Here is a 23,104-nt window from a genome sequence, read left to right on the forward strand (position 1 = left end):
GTCCAAGGAAAGTTTTGTCAAATCGTTTGGACTACGAATAGTGCTAAATTGCACTCATGGGCCTTTTCCACTGGAGAGAATTGTGGAGACGTTGGGGAGACTGCCACTCGCGGCTGATTGCGCACATACAAAGGGCCTTTCTCACTGGCATGGAGAGTCTTTGATTCGTCCCTTGGCAACAAGGTGAGACACCAGGTTGTCTCGGTGGAAACGAACAGGTCCGATTTCAGCCTCCGCATGGTCTCCGTGAGGTCGACGCAGTCTCAAGCAGCTGTGGCAATGTTGCAGAACACTATTTGTCGTCCTCAACCTGTGAGATGTTTCTGTGACATCCCTGGAATGTCTCAGAGACTGTCGGATTCCAAGGAGATCTCAAAGTGTTGCATGGAGTCTCTTTGAGGTCTCCTTGATATCCAAGTCTCAAAGACATTGCAGGGATGTCACAGAAACATCTCACAGGTTGAGGACAACACAGCTGCTTGAGACTGAGTAGCATGCAGAGACCACATGGAGACTTTGTCAAGTCTCCATGTGGTCTCTGCTGAAAACGATCCTGTTCATTTTCACTGAGACAACTTGGAGAATCGCCTTGTCTCAAGGGGGACGTCTCAGAGAGCTCTCCATGGCCAGCAGAAACTCCAGTCTCCAATAGTCTCCAGGCTGGTGAGACAGGCGTTTTAACTAGATTCTTTTGGTTGAAAAATGGAACTCACTGTATGACTGGTTCACGAAGCAAACTTGGTACACTGCAAAAAGTGAATATCAAGCATTGGCTTAAATGTCTTGAATTGAGGAAATGTTTCTTGTTTAAAGCAGTTTTATCTCATTTAGACTTTTTTCCTGATCTGACCAAGTTTATTTTGCTCTTTTGAGGACGTTTGTGACCAGTTCTAAGAAAGTAAAACTGCCAATGAGATGAGACCAATGTTCTTACCCCATTGGCAAAGAAAATGACTTGAAATAAGGACAAAATGTGTTGAAACGAGTCAGAAACGTCTCAAAACAAGTGAAATAATCCAGGGTCAGGAGCCCACCTACACCTTTCACTGTCAAAACATCTCAAATTCGGATTATTATGCTCAAATTGAGACTTTTATACTAATCTACTTCACTACTTTTTGCAGTGTAGAAACATGTCAGCACAAATGAGCTTACTTTTTCCACGATAGAGTGTCAAGTTATCTTAATTATTCAATCCGTATTGTTTTTGATTATAGAAAGAGTGAAGTCAGAAGATTTTGATGGTGTGTTTTCTTATCCACTGAGTGATATTGATTCCTCCATCTTAGATTTGGACGTTATCAGATTCAGCGTCATGAGCGGAGCCTATTCAGACGGCACTAAATACCCCGTGATTTGGGGAAAAATCCACCCCGAGCTGCCACAAGTCCAGCCCAAAGTCTTTCCTAAACCCGCTCGACTTCAGCAATCTTAGATACATTACCCAGACGTCCCCTTCATTCCGAAAACAAGGTCACGTCAGATCGCGCTGGTAAAGAGGCGTTTTTGAGTTATACGCTATTAATATCAAGGGTAGTCAATACTTTGTGAGAGCTTTTTCGTGCTGCGTTTTTCTTTTCAAGGTGAAACGATGAAGTGATATGTCTTTTGTCAATAGCAGGATGTGGGAGACATAAGCTCGCATTGAACTCCGCGATACGTCTTCCACGGCGAAGCGAAACTCGTTCACAACTTATACAACGCGGTGACACGGGTGAAAGGTGAAAGTTACAGACCCCGCGCGGTGTCAGGCAGGGGATCTTTACCCACACATTACAGAGTTCAAATAAGTGTAGCAGGAAACACTTTCCCCCAAAGGCGTCTATATTGTCTGTTGGTGCCTCTGGCGTCGACTTGCTTCAATTCTTCAACCCTGAGTGGAGGACGGCAGATTCGAGCTCAGAATTTTGATGGAGTCCGACTTACCTCATCTAACCTCCACAGGGGAAAGCGCTGTAGTAATTTTGAAAAGAAAGTTTTGGATTAGTTGTTTGTATCCTTGCTTGTAAAGGGTGCAAGACTTCCCTGCATCTTTTCTGTTTTCTGTTGTTTATTGTTTATTGTTTATTGAAAGGATCCCCATTAGCGCAGTCATGCTGTCGCTATTCTTCCTGGGGTCCCACTAAATCCATTCACAAAAAGTATAAACAGTATTTCAATCCATACAAATTGTGTATCAATACATTTGTATATCCTACTAAAATCCTATAAAAGCTGTACATAAAAGTAGCACATATTTGCATTCAGAAAGGAATATCACATTCGCCAAATTCAATCCATATTTGTTTGTAAGAGTTTTCTCAGTAAAAATGTAAATCTCTTCTTGTCCTCCACTATCGTTAGACTATCTGGAAGTCCATTCCGTTGCATGTCTGGTTTTATATTTGTGTTTCTCGTGGCTGAACAGGAGATTTTCATAAGTGATCTTTGGACATCTTGTTGACTTAATACTTTTTACTGAGGATAACAGAGAGTACAAGAGTCTGTTTTTCACTGACAACCATTTTAGTTTACTCAGCATTTCTTTTGTGCTTGTCATGTAGTCACAGCACCATTCGCGCTGCTCGGTTCTGTACTACTTGTAAGGTTTTTATTCCTTCAGATGTTGCATTTGACCAGACTGTTGGACAATAGTCCAAGTAGGACAGTACCAGCGCTTGTGACGGTGGACAGTGTTGGATTAGCTCTCTTTCTCTATGGATGTTATGTTCAATAATTTGGTGGTCAGTTGAACCCAAAAGGCTTAAAGTTAACTGCTGAAGTCTCTCGCCACAGAGAGAGAATCTCCCAGGTTTAGAAAGGGCCTCTTCTGTGTAGAGTTTTTCCATAGATGCCCCAGTTTAGCTTACTTAACATGCGAGACAGGTCGGCTCCTGCGCATACAGTCACTCTCAATCTGATCTCCGCAAACCTGATATAAAATCCACATCTATTATGAGAAAGCCCTTTATCTCGAGTTAATTTTATCCCTCTTGTCCATCATTAAAAAGAACATTATGTGGTAAACTTCGAATAACGTCCATGTTCTTGAGCTAAGACTAAAACGAGAGGCTGTGTATTGATTTTTGTAGGGCAGGGGTCTCCAACCACTCCCCCACACAAGCTATTTTCACGAAAAAAAGTTTTCTCTTAACACTTCTCTATGTTTACCTCGATTTTGGCAGATTGTAAAACTCAAGAATTTGGTGTGAAGAGGAAATGCATCTGCTTCTTTTACTCATCCAGCTCAGGTTGCGTTGAAGCTGAAGTAGGCTATCAATCAATCAATCAAATGTTATTTGTATAGCGCCCAACAACAACCAGAAGGTGCCCAGAGCGCTTTCCAGGATAAAAACAAGAATCACAGTAGACAACAATAAATACAAAAACACATCAAAACAGCAGTCGACACTCAACTCAACTCAGCGATGTTTCGAAGCTGTACCGGAAGTGCGTTCCACGGCTAATGACCGGCCTCCAAACTTTTTGTATTTGAACTTGGGAGTGACCAGGGAGGTGTGTTCAGAGGAGGAAGAGTTCTGGCTGGTTCGTAGACCGTTACTAATTCGGCGAGGTCGGCCAGGGCCAGACCATTGATGGCCTTGAACACAAACATCAGAACCTTAAACTCCGCCCTAAACGCCACCGGGAGCCAGTGGAGAGAGCGGAGGACCGGGCTGATGTGTGAGCGTCTGGAGCCAGTGGAGAGAGCGGAGGACTGGGCTGATGTGTGAGCGTCTGGAGCCAGTGGAGAGAGCGGAGGTCTGGGCTGATGTGTGAGCGTCTGGAGCCAGTGGAGAGAGCGGAGGTCTGGGCTGATGTGTGAGCGTCTGGAGCCAGTGGAGAGAGCGGAGGACTGGGCTGATGTGTGAGCGTCTGGAGGTGTTGGAGAGGAGACGAGCTGCTGCGTTTTGTACCAGCTGAAGCCGATTGAGGAGTGATTGGTTCAGTCCAGTGTAGAGGGCGTTACAGTCGTCTACCCTCGAGCTGATGAAGGCATGGACGGCCTTTTCCAGGTCAGCTCGGGACAAGAAGGACTTGATCTTACTGAGGAGCCTTAGCTGGTAAAAGCTCGCTTTCACAACTCGTTAGCCACATAGCATAACTGCCTAAGTCATTTTGTATTGTTAAAATGGCAATAAGAGAAAAACAATGTGTTTCCTCTAAAACGTCTTTTTAGATGTTTTCCAAAATCAAAACAAAAATGAGTTAGGCAATTATGCTATGTGGCTAACGAACTGCACCTCTCTGTTTATCAAAGATCATGCCGCTGTCAAAAATAACACCCAGGTTACGGATGGCGGGAGCAAACTGAGGTGTAGGCTAGAGAGTCCTGCTGTAGAAAAGTGTCCCTAACCCATCATTTTCTGCTGAGGCAACCTGTCAGGAGCAGTGGGCAGGAATAACGAGCAGCCCATCTTCAGATCGTGACCTATTATGCATGTTTTGGGTTGTGTATCGAGCGAGGCCGAAGTTTTTGAGCGTGGTTCGAAGTTGGTCACGCCTCCCCTGCTCAGCGCACGCGGCACGTTCATTTCTCTCCCTCGCCTGCGTTCCCACGGCGACGTCTGCTTTGATTCACGCCGCTGTGCCACAGAATTTCATTTGCCAGGCCCTTTAATTTTACAGCTCCCTCGCCGGACGTCAACCACACCGACGCGAGAGGTGCGGGGAACCTGGCAGATTTCTCCGCCCCTCCGGGCAGCGTGGGGGCGTGGGGGGAGTTGAGCTATCCTCGGTGATGAACTGCGGTGTTCAAAGTGAGCTATAGGCACCTGACACCGCCTGGACCGGCTGCAGCACCGAGGAGGCGCCGCGCTCGCTTGTGTGTGCACTGAATTCTGAAGCCGCCTCACGTCTATTTTCGGAGACCCAATTCCGGCTGTTTCCTCGCGGAGGTGAGAAGTGTTGAATCCCAGGGCGGCGAAGGATCAACGGAACGGGGTAGACGGGGGCGGGGTAGTGGAGAGAGCCAATCTCACGCTTAATTAATGATTGCTCCAGCGGGATGTATACGCGAGACGACAGCCACGCTCCAGCTCCTTCCCCCCCCCCTCGTTCTTTTTCTTTTTTTTTTTTTGTAGGTTGAGTTTTTTTGGATACTTCGCTGGGTCAGGTGGTCCTCAGGGGGGGAGAATAAGAGGCTGTAGGATGGGCTGTTCACACTCCAGCGCACAGTGTTGTCTCAGAGTGTGAAGCGGAAACAGCTCGTGTGAAGAGACACATAAACCCAGGCTGGGGAAGAATAGGAAGTGGAATTGTGGGTAAATTGGTCTGGCTTTTTTCAAACACAGACCTAATCAGTTTTAGCCAGGCTTGGCGCTGTCTCGATAGGTAGAATTTATAGATTCTTCTTTTCCCTCTCCTCCTCCTTCTCCTCCTCCTCCTTCTCCTTCACTTTCTTCTTCACTTTCTTCTTCTTGTCATTCTCCTTCTTCCTCTTCTTCTACTCCTTCCAACTCTTCTTGTGCTTCTTTTTTCCCTACTTTCTTTTCTTCACCTCCTTGTTCTTCTCATTCCTCTTCTTCTTGTCCTTGTCCTTCTTCTCATTCTCATTCCTCTTCTTCTACTTCTTCTTCTTGTTCTTTTTTCTACTTTTTTTTTCTTCTTCTTCTTCTACTTCTTCCTCTTCTCCTTCTCATCCTACTCGTCCCTTTTCTCCCTCTCCTCCTCCTTCACTTTCTTCTTCTTGTCATTCCTCTCCTTCTTCTCATTCTCCTTCTTCCTCTTCTTCTCCTTCCAACTCTTCTTGTGCTTCTTTTTTCCCTACTTTCTTTTCTTCTCCTCGTTCTTCTCATTATTATTATTCTTGTCCTTGTCCTTCTTCTCATTCTCCTTCTTCCTCTTCTTCTACTTCTTCTTTTTTCTACTTCTTTTTGTCTTCTTCTACTTCTTCCTTTCCTCCTTCTTCTCCTCCTTGTTCTTCTACTTCTTCTTCTTGTTCTTTTTTCTACTTCTTTTTTTCTTCTTCTTCTCCTTCTTTCTCTTCTACTTCTTCCTCTTCTCCATCTCATCCTACTCCTCCTCCCTTTTCTCCCTCTCCTCCTCCTCCTTCTTCACTTTCTTCTTCTTGTCATTCCTCTCCTTCTTCTTCTCATTCTCCTTCTTCCTCTTCTTCTACTCCTTCCAACTCTTCATGTGCTTCTTTTTTCCCTACTTTCTTTTCTTCTTCTCCTTGTTCTTCTCATTATTCTTCCCCTTCTTCTACATAATCCCTTTCTCCTTCTTCTCCTCCTTGTTCTTCTACTTCTTCTTCATGTTCTTTTTTCTACTTCTTTTTTTCTTCTTCTTCTACTTCTTCCTCTTCTCCTTCTCATCCTACTCCTTGTCCCTTTTCTCCCTCTCCTCATCCTCCTCCTTCTTCACTTTCTTCTTCTTGTCATTCTCCTTCTTCCTCTTCTTCTACTCCTTCCAACTCTTCTTGTGCTTCTTTTTGCCCTACTTTCTTTTCTTCTTCTCCTTGCTCTTCTCATTATTATTATTCTTGTCCTTGTCCTTCTTCTCATTCTCCTTCTTCCTCTTCTTCTACTTCTTCTTCTGCTTCTTTTTTCTACTTCTTTGTTTCTTCTTCTTCTCCTTCTTCCTCTTCTACCTCTTCCTCTTCACCATCTCATCCTACTCCTCGTCTCGTTCTCCTTCTTCTTCCTCTTCTCCTTCTTCTAGATTGAACAGTTTGGTCCAGAGTGACACAGCTTCCCAGTGTGTGCCGATAGATAAACCCGGGGTGAGATGGATCGAACCCTTTAAATATGTCGAGCAAACACCGTAAAGTGAAATCATGTGCTTTGAACCCAAACCGCAGGGCCAAGAGGACATTTTAGCAGTGGTTTTATTAACACTTTGACCAGTGCCTTAAAGCAGAAATAAAGGGTGATAAATATGTACAAGGCCAGTAAATGTAGGCAGGGTCGAAGCTGAAGCAACTTTTTCTGCTTTGTAGCTCAACTGTAGACTCTCCATCTCCTGCTTTTAATCAGCTAGTGGTTTAATGAAGTGGGTATTTCATGAAGAAAAGTTGACAAAAGCTGATTTTTCAATGTGGGAGAATTACTTACACTGCAAAAAGTAATTAATGATGTTTCTGACTCGTTTCGATACATTTCGTCCTTATTTCAGGTCATTTTCTTTGCCAATGGGGAAAGAAAATTGGTCTTGTCTCATTGGCAATTTTACTTTCTTATTTCAAGCGAGATTTACCCTAGAACTGGTCTGAAATGTCCTCAAACAAGCAAAGCAAACTCGGTCCGATCAGGAAAAGTGTCTAAATTAGCAAAAAAAACGCTCAAAACAAGAAACATTTCCTCAATTCAAGTCATTTAAGCCAATGCTTGATATTTACTTTTTCCAGTGTATTCCAACACTGGAAAAAATGCCATCTTATCTTAGAAAAATAGCTTGATTTGTGCTTGAAATAAGACTTTTGATGCTGATTTTGACTAGGTTTCGACTCGTCTTGAAAAATGACTGCCAATGGAACAAGCATTCATTTGCTCAAAATAATACAAAAAAAACCTGAAATGAGACAAAATGGTCAAAGACAAGAAAAATCTGTCTAGTTCCATTGGCAATCTTGTTTCAATACGAGTCAAAACCGTATCAAAAGCAGCATTAAAAGTCTTATTTCAAGCACTTTTAAGTCATTTTTGTCTAAGATAAGATTTCATTTTTTCCAGAGTCCCTGCACTACAAAAAGTAAATATGAAGCATTGTCTTAAATGACTTGAATTGAGGAAATGTTTCTTGTTTTGAGCGGTTTTCACTCATTTAGACACTTTTCCTGATCGGACCGAGTTTCCTTTGCTTGTTTGAGGACATTTCAGACCAGTTCTAGGGTAAATCTCGCTTGAAATAAGAAAGTAAAATTGCCAATGAGACAAGACTAGTTTTCTTTCCCCATTGGCAAAGAAAATGACCTGAAATAAGGACGAAATGTATCGAAACGAGTCAGAAACATCTCAGAACAAGTGAAATAATCCAGGACAAACGCCCAACAACTTCTTAACCAGTCAAAACAACTAAAATGTGGATTATTGTGCTCAAATTGAGATGTTTATACTGATCTAGTTCATTACTTTTTGCAGTGTGGAGGTCCTTATGCACACTATGGACTATGGCCGATTGGCCGTGTAGCGACAGTTATGAAATATTCTACATCTTTTTTTCAATTTTCAACAAGTACTGCTGACAACATGAACAATCCTGAATGAACAGGTTATCCCATCAATGGATTTCTTCTTCCCTGATTGCACGGGCATATTCCAACATGACAATGCCAGGATTCACCAGTCTCACAGAGTCCAGCTCTAAACCCCATTGAGAAGCACTGGAATGTGCTGGAGAAGGCTTTGCGCAGTGGTCACTCTCTCCCATCATCAATACAAGATCTTGGTGTAAAATTCACGCAACACTGGATCGTTAGACACTGTTGAAACTTATTGAAACAATGTCCAAAGAAATATAAAAGCACGTGCCCTGTATTTGTGTTGTCAAAGAAAACGAAGCGTGTCCAAAAGTACAAAAGCATGTTTAAAAGCCTAGATAAAGATAATAATGATATAGGTAATAAGATAATAAAAGATAATAATGCCTTCCACATGATCCTACATATACAATTCAACATCTCTCCTTCCCTCCATTGAATTCCACGTGAAGTGAGCGCTCGCGGCTCTGATCTTCAACGCTCATTTCGGGAACATCATCCGCTTACTCAATTAACTGGCGCTGCCGGCCCGAGATGTTAGAGAACAATTAGGGGGAAAACCTGTGGGGAGGAGAGCTGCAGTCTCCAGTGTACCGTGGGGGGAGAGTCGGCGGCGGGGGCGGCGGGGGCGGCACTCTGAGTGATTTGCATGGCTGCCGTGTTCCAGAAATTGCTCGCGTCCATCATGCTCAAGCGACGACGGGCGCAAGAGTCGGGGAAAATGAGAGGTAAATTGTTTGTAGTTTAATTGGGCTTTTTTCTCCTCGTTCCCCTGACAGCGTTACATTGAACTGACACGCCGGGGGATTTGAGAGCAATTTTTTCCAGGTGCTGAGAAGACAGATGGAGTTTAGAGAGACAGGCCCGAGCTAACGGCTGAGGTCAAGAGGCAGATAGACTGAAAACAGTGTTGAACAATGGGCTTGTGGATGTATGCATCTTTACTTGAGCTGCTGTTTGGCCGTTTATTCTCTGGCTGTCTGCTCAAAGCACATCGGGGATTTGTCTTTACGCCGGGTGTGTGATAATCACTGATTTATTCTTTTTAAGCACAAGTGTCTCCAAGTGGCTGTCTGCTTGATGATGTTTGATCAGCATTCATTCGGAGTGTGTAGTTGTGTGCGCAGACTTGTGTAAGGTTGTACTTTGTAGAAAAGCGGAATATTTTTCTAAACTACCTTGTGAGGCAGCTGGATTCTGGCAAGACATGGGCATTCAGAAAATACAGTGAGATATCTATTATAGACATAAATGTGAACACGGCCATGTGATTGCTTTGATTTGTCTTATTGAGAAGTATTGAAGCTGCTCTGAGCACTATCTGTAGCAGCAGCCACACGGTAAACATATATTATACATTTATGTAGTCGACGATACCAAAACATGGAGAATCTGTGATATTACATACACGAGATACACGCATGGGTATAGGGACAAAAGCATACGATAAACCACAATGATATGGCCATATGTTTTTTACATGGGAGCAGGGGCGTCGGACTGGGGGGGTAAAGGGTACTGTGTACCCAGGGCCCAGAGCAGGGTGGGGGCCCTAAAAAGTGCTGCAAAAAGTGTTCTGTGTTGTACTTTCTAAGTTTCCTCATAATTGATACTATAAGAATGGAACACAACCTGAAATACAACGGCTGCTCGACAGAATTTTCCACAAACAATAATGATGGATGAATTTAGAAATGTGCCAAATGGTTCAGCCGGCTTCAAATGTGGTGCGAGACTAAATGAGGCTGAAGCCCTTGAGCTTTTTTGTTCATGAGACAATATATAGTATAATATTTCTTTTTTTGCAAAATAGCATTTTAATGCCTACTTTAAAGTCACACATTTGTTCTTCCCAGCTCAAATATCCTATGTCCCTGGTGCAGTCGTCCTGTTTAATGTGGTGCTAATAATCATTATGCAGAATGTTCCACCACCAATTTAAATATCTATATCACCACCGGGATTGAAGGAAGTATCCAAGACTAATCTAGATTTTTAGGTCGCTGTCGCTGTGTATAATAAAGTTATAATAGAAAATAAATCAACTGCACGGTCAAACCACAGTTATGTGGTTAAAGAACAAGAAATATGAGGGGGGTCCAAAAAGATAGTTTGTACCTAGGGCCCAGAATTTGGTGCTACGCCCCTGCATGGGAGCACCTTTATGGGACTAAAATAGGTTCCGAAAAGTGCTGAGCGATGTAAAGCTCTACATTTGAAGAGCGTTTGAATATGCATATTGTTTCAATGGCGATGCCCGTGTCCAGGAAAACACATGAATCCTCCAAACAGCGCTCAAAAGGTCAAACTGAGTGTCAGCATTTGCACAACACATTCTTCCCTCCCTTCCCTTTTCCATCACGTCTCCGTCCTCTCCACACACGGCGCCGGGCTGTGCACTCACGGGGCGTTATGGGAGATGAATGCTGGAGGTTCGCTGGTAGCGCCGTTGGACCAATTAAGAGCCGGCAGAGTGATGGTGACCCTGCTGAGGTGCGGCTCATTAGCAGCAAACAGGCAGCAGAGCCCGGGCGCTTCTGTGAGCCTCGCACTTCTCTGTTCACTCATCTTCACACGAGCACCGCCAAATTAAGACACTTACTACGCTTTATGCAAATGAGCCAGGACGCCATGTTAGGTCAGTGAGAGAGGAAGTCAAACTTTAATATTGCTTTGGATGAATTAAAGTTTAAAGATTCAGTTCATCCATGAAATATAAAGAGAAGAACCCGTGTTACAAGTTGAATCACATCTTAAGCCTTGTAATCATGTCAAAAACATAGCATTCAGTTTTTACCGGCCACATAAAATATTTGGATTTTTTGGACGAGTTTGGGAAATGCATTGAAATACATGCATGGAGCTTCCAGCACATATGAGCTGAATAGAAATCGAAATGTGAACTTGATTGCAAGTGACGTCTAACAACAGGTGTTTTATAGAAAACTGAATATACCTGAATTACCTCAGAAAGCAACTACTTGCAGATATGCAAATTTAGACATAAACAAGAATAGCTTTTCTTTTGTAAATGCCATAGGAGGACAGAGCAGTCCTTTCACTTTAGACTTTCCGACGAGACAAACCCGTTTCAGCACAGTCATGCTCCGCCTGCCTGCTCAGTCTGTACATACTGTATGCAAAGCTCCCTGTGACTCCATGAATGTTTCATGTCCCTCTAACAAAGAAGACAACATGTACATAGGGCCATATCCATTAAAGGTCTCTGCGTGTGGCGCTGGAGATCTCATGTTCTCAGATGTGTCGTGGGCAGTTTGTCTCTCAGTATGTGCACCAGGAGCTAGCTCCAGGGGTGGGGAACCACAGGGGTGTTGTAATGGATGCCCCCTCCCGGTGGCTTATAGATCCTGGGGGAAGGCTTACGAGAGAGCAGACACGCTGTCTTGTCACTGACACGACGGGACACACACACAAGAGCAGGGATGTTTGTGAGAGAGACGGCAGGACGAGGCATAGGCTGAGGGGATGTTTGTGAGAGAGACGGCAGGACGAGGCATAGGCTGAGGGGATGTTTGTGAGAGAGACGGCAGGACGAGGCATAGGCTGAGGGGATGTTTGTGAGAGACGGCAGGACGAGGCATAGGCTGAGGGGATGTTTGTGAGAGACGGCAGGACGAGGCATAGGCTGAGGGGATGTTTGTGAGAGAGACGGCAGGACGAGGCATAGGCTGAGGGGATGTTTGTGAGAGAGACGGCAGGACGAGGCATAGGCTGAGGGGATGTTTGTGAGAGACGGCAGGACGAGGCATAGGCTGAGGGGATGTTTATGGACCAGTGGAGAAGCAAATGCAGACACTGTGGAGTGTTCAAAGTCTCATGTAAACTCCATGAACAACACCATACTCAATTTAACATCAAGTACACACATGGAACTTGTTTTGTTTTTGGCTGGTGGATACTAACCTGGCTAACACCAGGCTGCTGTGTGCGCTCGAATTATTTCGAACTGCACAACAGCCTGGGGACCATGGCCAAATCTCCGGTGGATTTGGGAACCAATCACAGAGCGAGGAGGGACGGCAAGACGATGACGCGCTATTCGATATATGGAAGCTTGTAGTTTATTTACGGATAATTTAAAAAAAAGTTTATTTACGGATCCAACGTGACAGCAGCAGACACGATGCTATTGTTCGATCAAGCTTTAGACCTTGTTCTAAATAATTTAGCTCAAAAGTTTACAGCGGGTACGTCATACATCATCTCATACGATGATACGATTGGCTGGGGCCTCGTGCAGACGCATGAGACTTTTTTTTTTTTTTTTTCGTATCGCCCAATAAACGAGTATGGACGATCGTCAACCACACCTCTCCTACGAGAAAATGAATTGGTGGTCCCCAGACTAAATATCACTTGTGATTTTAGTCTGGTGTTAGCCAGGCTAGGTGGATACAGAGAGTATGCAGATGGTGTCACAGCATGGAAACAGTCCAATGAGTGTCAACTTTGAGCTAAGGCTATGATTTGTTTTGACACCTGAGGGTTCTGTACATAAAGAGAATGGTGTAGAAACTAGTTGCATAATGGGAAAAGAACATTTGTACCACAGGGAAGTTGAAATATGTAAATATGTATTCATCAGGGACCTTGCAGTCAACATAGTTACAAAGCCTAATAAGTAAGTGCCATTGTATCATTGTACAATCGCACAACGAAATAGTGTTCAGGTGTTAGTCCTGAGCCGCTGCTACTGAGCCGCGCTGCCATTGTGGGCCGACCTGACCCGGAGGTGGGGAAACCTTCAGTGCTCGTCCTGGGTTTGTCCCTGTTTGAGAGCGTGGTGTCCCGCACTGGTCACCTCCTCCTTCCTCTTCCTCCTGCACAGCTCCCTCCGCTCCACAACAGTCTTTCACCATCTTTTGGGAGTAGCTTAGCAGTTAATCTGTTTTATTCCCCAGTGAACGTCCATTAGCCAGAACAATAGAAGGCATGCGTGGCTTCACAGGGAGTCTTGCCTGGATGTTTACTTAAAGGAACGGGCCATGGTTTCTCCATACTGAGATATGTTCTTACCTGAGCTGTGACGAGTTCTTTAGGACCTGTCTGATCTTCAGTCACGTAAACACAGCGCAGACGGCGTTAGCATTTAGCCTCTCCCTCTCTCCTCTATAGCTCCAAAACAGGTCAAGATAGAAGCTACCAAGCTCTTCCACGTCCAGGAGTAGTTCGAAATCCACACAGTAATCTTCACTTTATTGTGCGGATGCCAAATTACTCCTGGTATTATTACGCCTTACAATATAGTTCCCCCCTTTTATCCGCTTAGAAAATCCACATTGTTTAATTGTGTGTAATTATACTTTGTAGTGGAACACTTCACGTAACCATATTTAAATAGGGAAAACGTGGAAGAGCTTGGTAGCTTCTATCTTGACCTGTTTTGGAGCTATAGAGGAGAGAGGGAGAGGCTAAATGCTAACGCCGTCTGCGCTGTGTTTACGTGACTGAAGATCAGACAGGTCCTAAAGAACTCGTCACAGCTCAGGTAAGAACATATCTCAGTGTGGAAAAACGCTGGCCTGTTCCTTTATAGCATCTATCTCTTTAACGCTGTACAGCACTTTATTAGCACCAGCCCAGTTGACGACCTTGATTATCTTTTATTGTTGCAATAGCACCAACTGAACCTGTTTGAAGATGTGGAGCAACCAGCCCTGACTTGACATAATTACAATTATTACATTATTCTTCCAGCCCCAAGTGCACTGTTGAATTTGTACATTTCCAACCCCATTCACACCCGCAGCCTCCCCGGCAGATGTAATCGATCCTGTGCCGCCGCTGAACGTGGCCTATCAAAGTGGAACAGTTGGTATTAAATCCTTTGCCAAGTCGTTTTGAAAAGTTGTGAGAATGCGGTGACATCTCAAACTCTTTGTAATTAACTTTCCTTTTTCCAACACAACGCTTCCCAGAACAAAACTATTCCAAAAGTAAAAGTTCAGTCTGCTCTTTCTTCTGCACTTCACAAGGTGGTTGATATTGAGTTTTTGAAGTCCGCTCTTTTGACACATGAAGGCAGAGCTCGTTTTGCCCGTATTATTTGAGCCGTTTCATCCTGTTTTCTCATTGGAGCGTTTGAGAAGTGTTCTGATGAAGGCCGCACGAGGAGATCAATATTAATTCCATCTGTCTTTGGTGAACACTGATAGCCGCGTGATGCGATTAGCTCGGATTAGCACTGGGCTGCAGTGAGAGGTACAGCCAGACTGTCCTCTCGTTACGCTGTCACGTTAAACATAGCGTTTGATAAATGTGGGCGTCGCAAACCCAAATGTACAGGTTTTCACATCAGCGTCTCATGATTATCGACTGTAACGTTCGGGGATTCAATTCCAGCGTCGTCGAAGGCCAACCGTCCGTCAAACTTCAAACCGTAAAATCCATGGACTTATGTAGAAACCACTGACACATATGCAAAATAGTTACTGTGGAACAAGGAACAAGGCACAATAAGCTAAAACTGTCATTGTTCAATCGTATTATGCATTTGTTATAGGTGCCGTTCTAGTAGTAGATGTATGTGGTGAAGCGGTGAACCAAAAAAGAGTAAGTGTTGTAATTGAGGCTGTGCACCTTTCCTTTCCAAGACAGTATCTGTTTGTTATTGAGGCGTCTAGAGGCAAAGATGAGGTGTATTATTTATTATTTGTCCGCTAAATGTTGCCCATCCCTCTATCTATGCTGCTGAGGCAACATGTACAGAGCACAGCACCCGGGAACCCATCTCCGGATTTTAAAGCAGTTCTAAGTAACTGGAAACAGAAAATACGCCTAATCTTCACAATAACATGTTTAAATATTGCGCTGATTCAATGTTCCCCCATAGACTTATATGGGAGAATGCAATTTCAAGGGCCTTTTTCTCAAACACATGTTTCTGTCATTGTGGCGACACTATGTCCACGTCAGTCGGACCTAAAGACTTCACATTTTCCAGCCTTGGACTGAACAATATTTGGAAGATTTTTTATTATTTAATCCTTAAGCCCCATTTATTGAGTTTTGAATGTCAAAATATAAGGCAAAAATTATTTTTTTTTACAAATTTTTCCATAAAAAAAGCAGCTTATTTTAAAACTAAACAAGTAATCCAAAATCCCCTCTGAGAAAGTCTTGGCAACTCATTTACCAATGAAATGAAACAATACATTTGAATGTAGCTCTATCCATTATTCAGATTTCGTCGCCGAAAAGATGGGAATTTTTAGGCATAAAACACCTTGTTCTTATATGAAAAGACAAAATAACAGAAAACTTGCGATGTATTTTTTTTCTCACATTTAACATGATACTTTATACCAGTGATCGACAGCAACAGTTTCAAAATGATATCTGTAAATTACATTTTTTCCCTGTTCACCTGCAGTGTCTCGCCTTAATTGTCCGTGAGAGTAAATCCTACGCTGACAGAAAAGACAAAGGGACAGAGGGATATTGTACATCTTATTACACAATGGAAATCTTTTTTTTCACTCAAACTTGGCTGTAAATACTGTTTAAGTGGCGCTAGCCCAAAGTTAGCTTTGCCCGTTAGCCTGTTAGCTTCTTCTTCGTGATTCTATTAGTGTGTATTGGCAGTGAAGTTGCATTTGTGGTTTTCTGGCCACCATTAACACTTGTATCACCCCCAGAGGGAGTACGGAAAGGATTCATTAAGGCAAACAAGATACTTAGGACTGCTTTAAGACAGGCTAGTGAATCCCCTGGCTGGAGGATTGACGTATTCTGCATGTTTTGGGTTGGGTTCTTTGACACAGCTTTAAAAAACAATCACACTCATATACAAGTGACAGATCGATGTAAGATGGTGACTTGCTGATAGTATCCATCCTCTCGTGTGTTTAGTACTTCACTAACGCTTGAGCCATTCGTAAAGGAAATGTGTCCTCGGGCTGGACCTTGTGGCACCAGAGTTTTTCAAACAAGCAGGGCAGATGGTGTGTAAACCCCTTTACCTAGTCTAACTCGTCCAGTGCCAGTCACGGTGTAACGAGGATGAATAGTATCGTGTGTGGAGAGCTTTGAACAGCCACAAAAGCCAAAGTGTCATGTTTAATGGAACATGTTGCACCTAGTCTGTAACGTTGAGTGTTCATATGGGAGGGAGTGTGTTTTTCTGGAGCTGTTCAACATATGAATGGAAGATGTTTAAACATTTAGACTTTTGTTTGTAATTTAATGCTATACTTTGCCCCGGAGCTTGTTCTCCGCCCGAGGCTCCCCATGTCACGTCCCGCACATCGCACTACAACCAGATGAAATATGAAATTGGCATTCATCATTTAGTCGACACTGTGTGCGGCGAATTCCCAGAAATGTTGAATTATAAATAGTATACATCAAGCGCGGCGCCTTGAGCTGAGGAATGTATGTAGCGGGGATGCTTTTTGAGGAGGCTGTAACACTTTCCGCGCCTTGTTCCACTGGGAGGGTAATGAGGCTTTGAACATTATGAAGACGTCCACGGATAATCTTTGATGCACTTCTGCTATGTACACTTAGCCGTGTGTAAGCGGATGAGGCCGATTGGGCAGATCAGTCCCACTTTAAATATGGCGGTAAAATGAATCTAACAGAGTTTTTTGTTGATGTTCTCACTTGCACTGAATGGGTTTTCTGGTTTATCCAGTTCACCCAGTTATCAAACATCACAGACTGGACTGGGCTCATTGAGTTGAGGCCTTAGTCAAGTGACACAAGCTTTAAGGCTATGTCTAAACTGCAGCTCTTCATGGGGAAATGAGTGACCCAGTATCATCTCTTCATTTGACTTCAGAGTGAGAAGAAGCCTCCAGGTCCAGGTGGAGATACAGTCGTGCACAAAGGTTCACACACCCTGGCAGATTTTTATCATAGGCCGTCATTGGCCGTGTTGACAACAATAAAAGGGCACCATGCCTACAGTGGGATATGAAGGTGTTTCCCTGATGCCACTGGCTCCAGCAGAATAAAGAGAAGGTCCCGTTAGTGCCATCTCAGTCTCCTGACCTCAGTATCATTGAACCACTGTGGGGAGAGCTCACATGTGCAGTTCATGCAAAACAGCCCAGGAGCTTTCAGGAACTGGAGGCTTTTTGCCGAGAAGAATGGGCCGCTCACCTCATCCACAACGACCACAAAAGACTCCGAGCTGTCGTTGATGTTAAAGGGGGCAGCACACAGTATTGAAAACTTTTGATCAGGGTCATTTTCTTTTTTCATTATGATTTAAAAATAGCAAACTCAGTTGTCTGAGTGAAAAACAACTTTTTGTGTTTTCTTTCATATTCTTTGAAAAATAGTCACAAAATCGAACATTCTGCCGGGGCATATAAACCTTTGAGCACGTCTTCTACAATGGAACATCCCTGGACGACTGAGAGTGTACACAGACATTCATAGCATCAAATGTGACTAAAGCTCGTCCCCCAGACTTCTGTCACGATCATCACTTGTCTTTCAGTAAATGACAGATAAACACAACATATTTGGGCTCAATGTTTTTCACCAGTACATTTATTTACATGTTTTTCTCATTGTCGCCCTATAGCTGCAGTGAAGATACTGTATGTGCAATAAATCGATATTTTTAGTATTTTCATTTAACAACATACGAAGCCTGGACCTCTTAGTTATTTATGTTTGAGTTTCTACATCACAATGGATCTGATTCAGCATTTATGAATGATTGTGGTGAATGGTCTCATTTCCACCTCCTGTGGGCCCTCGGGAGGCTGCTGCCAGTACGTGTTGCCCAGAGCAGAGGCTTTGATGTTTAGCTGTGATTACGTGCTCTGTTTAGTTGCTTGGTTGAACTGTTAACAAAGCTAATGCTTCTCAATTACCCTCCATGGAGAACGTAAACTTCACTTCTGCGTTTTGCTCTTAATTGCAATAAGTAGATGATAATAGTGCAGAGAGGCGAGGCAGAGCGTGCATACCCAGGCAGGCTGTATGATGAAGATAATGCCTCCGCTGGTTCGTCATCGCGTTTCAACTTTCATCTCCTAAAAAAAGCCTTAAATCGAATGCTTGATTTGGTTTGTGCTTTGTATGAAAAGGAGCCCATACGGGACCCCTCGGCTAATTCATGAAATGCAAAGCTTCCAGCGGAGGCCATTTACGCAATGCCTACATCGATTTGGAGAGCAGCCTTGAAATCATAATAGCCTTTGACTGTGAGGAACTTGGAAAAATTGAAACTGATTGAAAAGGCGGATGAAAACACGCTCCACAAGGACCATGTGTGAGCTGGAGTTTCACTAACTTCAGCCAGTAGCAACCCCCTAAGAACAACAGGAGGAAATCTCATCAAACAGCAAATATAAGCACTATTATCAATGGTAAATATCTATCTAAATAGAAGCAGCAGGAATGAGCATAAAACACAGAAAAACTGCCTTTGTTTTTCCACACCCACATTATTATATCGCCATTTGTCTGTGCCCTTTTCATGGTCCCATTCATGGGTTTCAGACACAATGTTTCTTCTTTACATGGACTCCATTCTGACTTTGGAGCGGCGGAAGCATTTCCGGTTAGTGTGAATTTCCGTTCGTCTCAATGAAAGTGAGCGAAGGTAATACTGTACACGGAGAACTCGCCAAAAAAGCTCAAAGGAAATAAGTTTGACTCGCCTCAGGCTCATAACAGCGGGAAGATGAAATCATTATTTTAGATTATTTTACGATATTTCTACATAGCTCCTCCTGTCACTGCCACAATAAATTTACAGAAGCGTAAGTTCAAGTCAGGCCTACAGTTAGCGACACCCCCCTCGAGTTCCTGAATAAGTTGAATGTAATGTTTAGTTTTCCATTGTTAAGTGAGGAGCCGCATTAGTCGGTTCTAACGCCCGACACAGTGTTGTTCCTCCTGCATTATAACGTCTAACGCGGCTCCTCGTTGTTTAATCCGCTTATACCAGGGTCCCACAAACCTAACATTTATAATAAATGTGTTTTTCATTGACTAAAGTCACTAAATCTGCCAGACTACGGGACTATTTTGTGTGGGTTATTAGCCGGTCACTGAAGGCTGGTCTCAGAGCGAGTCATTCTCCGCAGCTATTACGAGGATCTCAGTCAGGCTCAACGACACAACATCAGCACAGAATCACAACACGACAGGACTAACCCGGAAACACTTTTCCCTGGAAGGAAACACCGATATGCGGCACTCGTGGGCACCAGTTATTTACCTTTTACAAGGTTTAACCTGAAGCTAGCTAGCTAGCTCAACCAGCTCAACTGTTTATGGAAACAGCTGCGGTGGAGTCGCTCACACCTGGGCCCAACTCAAACTTTTATGTTTGACTTTACTAATCCAGACAAAGATGCTTCAATGCAGGATCATTTGATGTACGTCTGAAAATGATGAATAGCCTTAACCGTTTCCAATAGAAATGTAAAGCTCATATGTTATTAACAGTAGCTAACCTAGCTGCTCACGCTCCTCTACAAACATTTAGCAAACACTAAATCCATCTCAGACGTTCCTGTCAGTCACTAATTACGCCTTTATCTGATTCAGCTGTGTCAGGCGTTGCTATGGCGACGCCACAGCGGAGTGATATCCCAGTGATTTAACTACCGGACTACGTGTGCGGTTACACCAAAATAATGCACCAGCCAATCAGAGTCCAGTATTCACCCAGACCATTGTTAATTGCTATTAAACAGCCCTCGTTTTCCATCTGACGAGCCCCAGGGTTCGGCCTCTCCTGACACACAGCTGTCACCTGCCCATCACTTCTTGCCCACGCCGGACATGGCCCCGGGGCTGGCGCGTGCCTGTGTCGCCCCGTTTCCCTGACGACCTTGTACACTGCGGCGGCGGCGGCGGGGGGGGGGTGATTAAGGATCAGGGCCGGCCACCGCTCCCTTTTCCGTGGGAAGATGGATGACCCTGCTGTGGAAGTGGCTGCCTATGGCCACGGGGCAATTAGACTTTGGAGTGAGCCAGCAGCCCTCGCCGCCGCTCGCTCTGTGTTCCGAGGCAGGTCCTTGAGAACGAGGCTGTAAAGACATTCTGCTGAAACCCAACACGCGCCGGCCAACAAATTAAATGCATTTTTTTTTTTTCTCTAAGTGGTTATTTCCGATTCCTGAAAAAAAAAAGTGCTGACGACAGGAGCCCAGATCAGCCCACCGAGTCTGCCCTGTGGATGCATCAATATTTGATTTAGGATTGTTTTTAGCGCGGTGCTCTAACCCTGCCATTGTTCATTTGCTCATTATGTTGTAAATGGCCTCTCAGTGGAAATCTGAGGTTAACAGCGGGACACGCAGCCTTTAGCGTTAGCAGAAGAGCACTGTTTAAAGATGTGTTTTTGCAATTAAAGACAAGTGGGAAAATGCTACATAATATTTTGCACTGTCATTAGCGGCTTATTGATCGGCAGCCATGACCAACTCTTTAACTTTATCACACAGAAAATGAAATGTTGGTTCAGCAGCTTTCTCCCGTAACGCCCCTTCTAAATGAAACACCCTTCCAGCTAATATTTAACACATTTAACAATAAAAAACACATCGTATTATCTTTATCTATGATCTATTTCTTCTAATTCTTCTTTAATCTCAAGTCTGGAAGTGTTATCTATGTTTCATTACATCATATTTTACAAAGCAACCTCCCTCACAGTCAGATCTGGCTCATGATTGAGATGATTCTGATTGTGAGTTAAGAATAATAAGGGCCCAAGAGTTGAGCCTTGTGGTGTTTCAGATTTCTAACTCGTATTAGATCCTTTTTCCCCAAGTTTGAAGTCGGGATCTGCACATGGCAGTAGCGGCTGCATCTGTTTCTAATTAAGATTATGCCACAAGAACAGAAGTCAGTTTCAGACGTGGCGTGATTCACTGCTGTGTTTATCATCGACCACATCGCTGGGCGGTTATTGCCTGATAAAGTGCGTTATCTGTCACAGAGTGGGCGAGTATGAGCAGAAAGAGTTGTGGCAGCCTATTGATAGGGATATGGCCCAGTGCCATTGATTCCCCTTGTAATACAAGCTTCTCCCCTGTCGGCCTGTCAAAGCCCAGATCGGACACGATAACGCGCATCAGACAGCCGTCAATAGAGAGCGAAGCTTCCGCACTGGAGATGACTATCTTATTTTGGTGTGGAGGCCGAGTGACTGAACCAGAGAGATATGAAGGAAGGAAACGCTGGAGGGAGTCGACCTGCCCTCCGCTTCCTGTCGCTTCCAGGTTTATTTCTCAAACTGAGAAATAGTGCGGCGCAGGGCTGTGCAATTAATCGGAATTCGATTACGATTTCGATTACAACAGTAAACGATTACAAAATTAGCATAATCGCAAAAAATCGATAATTTTTTATTTTTTGATTTTTGTCACTTTTTTGCTGGATTTTTGTCTTTTTTCTGCTGGATTTTTGTCTTTTTTCTGATGGATTTTTGTCTTTTTTCTGATGGATTTTTGTCACTTTTTTGCTGGATTTTTGTCTTTTTTCTGATGGATTTTTGTCACTTTTTTTGATGGATTTTTGTCACTTTTTTGCTGGATTTTTGTCACTTTTTTGCTGGATTTTTGTCTTTTTTTGATGGATTTTTGTCACTTTTTTGCTGGATTTTTGTCACTTTTTTGATGGATTTTTGTCACTTTTTTGATGGATTTTTGTCACTTTTTTCTGCTGGATTTTTGTCACTTTTTTGCTGGATTTTTGTCACTTTTTTGCTGGATTTTTGTCACTTTTTTGATGGATTTTTGTCACTTTTTTGCTGGATTTTTGTCTTTTTTTGATGGATTTTTGTCACTTTTTTGCTGGATTTTTGTCTTTTTTCTGCTGGATTTTTGTCACTTTTTTGCTGGATTTTTGTCTTTTTTTGATGGATTTTTGTCACTTTTTTGCTGGATTTTTGTCTTTTTTTGATGGATTTTTGTCACTTTTTTGATGTTTTTTTTTAAAGGCAACAAATAATCGTTTGAATAATCGTGATTTCAATTATGACAAAAATAATCGTGATTATTATTTTTTCAATAATCGAGCAGCCCTAGTGCGGCGCATGTATTTCCATCAAACGCGTGTGAAAATGAGTGTAATATATGTGCAAGGTGAGCGCCGGGCGCCGTGGGAATACAGAGCGGCTTGGACTCGCCCTTGCCTCGCCGTCGCCGCTTTGATCTCCCCGCATGCAGCACATTGAATATCCATGGCAACCGGCTATAAGGACGAGGGGCTCCGCGGAAATGGATTTGTTTGGGGTCCGGTCCCTTCAAAGCCGGTGAAAAGTGTCAAGGCTTCCATTGGGAGCGCGGCGTCGTAAATACAGCCACAGCCGCCAATGTGCAAGGGAGCAAGTTCTGTTTCTGAACTTAAAGGATCTATATCCTGCTATTTTAGCCATTCCAAAGTTAAGTATAGGCATTTATATGATATATTGTACCTCTACCGCTATGGAGCACTCATTTTTGTGATAAATATAAGTGTTTTCTGGAGGAATTTTTTAAACCCGGAAGACACAACGCTTCGATTCAGTTAACTCCGCCCCCTCTCTCCGCACATACTTTACCGTAATATAAATAAACAGCAATAAGTGAAGTTACTTCACGATGCAGTTATACGGAGTTGACATCTGCAACACACAAACAAGCTAATATGCTAATACACAAGCTAACACACACATGCTAATATGCTAACACACACATGCTAATATGCTAACACACAAGCTAACCCGCGTTTAGACTGACTCACCCTCTGGTCCATCGCTGTTTACATTATGGGACTCGCGTTGGTTATAAAAGTTAATCCACTTTGGTTCTGGTGAAGGTTCACCAAACATCCATCAGAGACAGTCACAGAAAAACTATATTTTGGTGATAGTTGCTGAATCCCGGAGTGGCCTCTTCTTTAGGAAGGTTGAATCATAGACTGTATAAACTCCTCGTCCTCGTA

At 43.5% G+C, this 23,104-nt stretch overlaps 1 protein-coding gene across 2 annotated transcripts in view; it reads left to right on the top strand.

Annotated features, from left to right (window-relative positions):
• Window positions 1-23,104, top strand: part of nrxn3b (neurexin 3b) — a 498,054-nt gene that overhangs the window by 437,562 nt on the left and 37,388 nt on the right. The window lies entirely within an intron of this gene.

This window comes from Gobius niger (genome assembly GCF_951799975.1).
Source record: "Gobius niger genome assembly, chromosome: 15".
NCBI classification, from domain to species: Eukaryota; Metazoa; Chordata; class Actinopteri; order Gobiiformes; family Gobiidae; genus Gobius; species Gobius niger.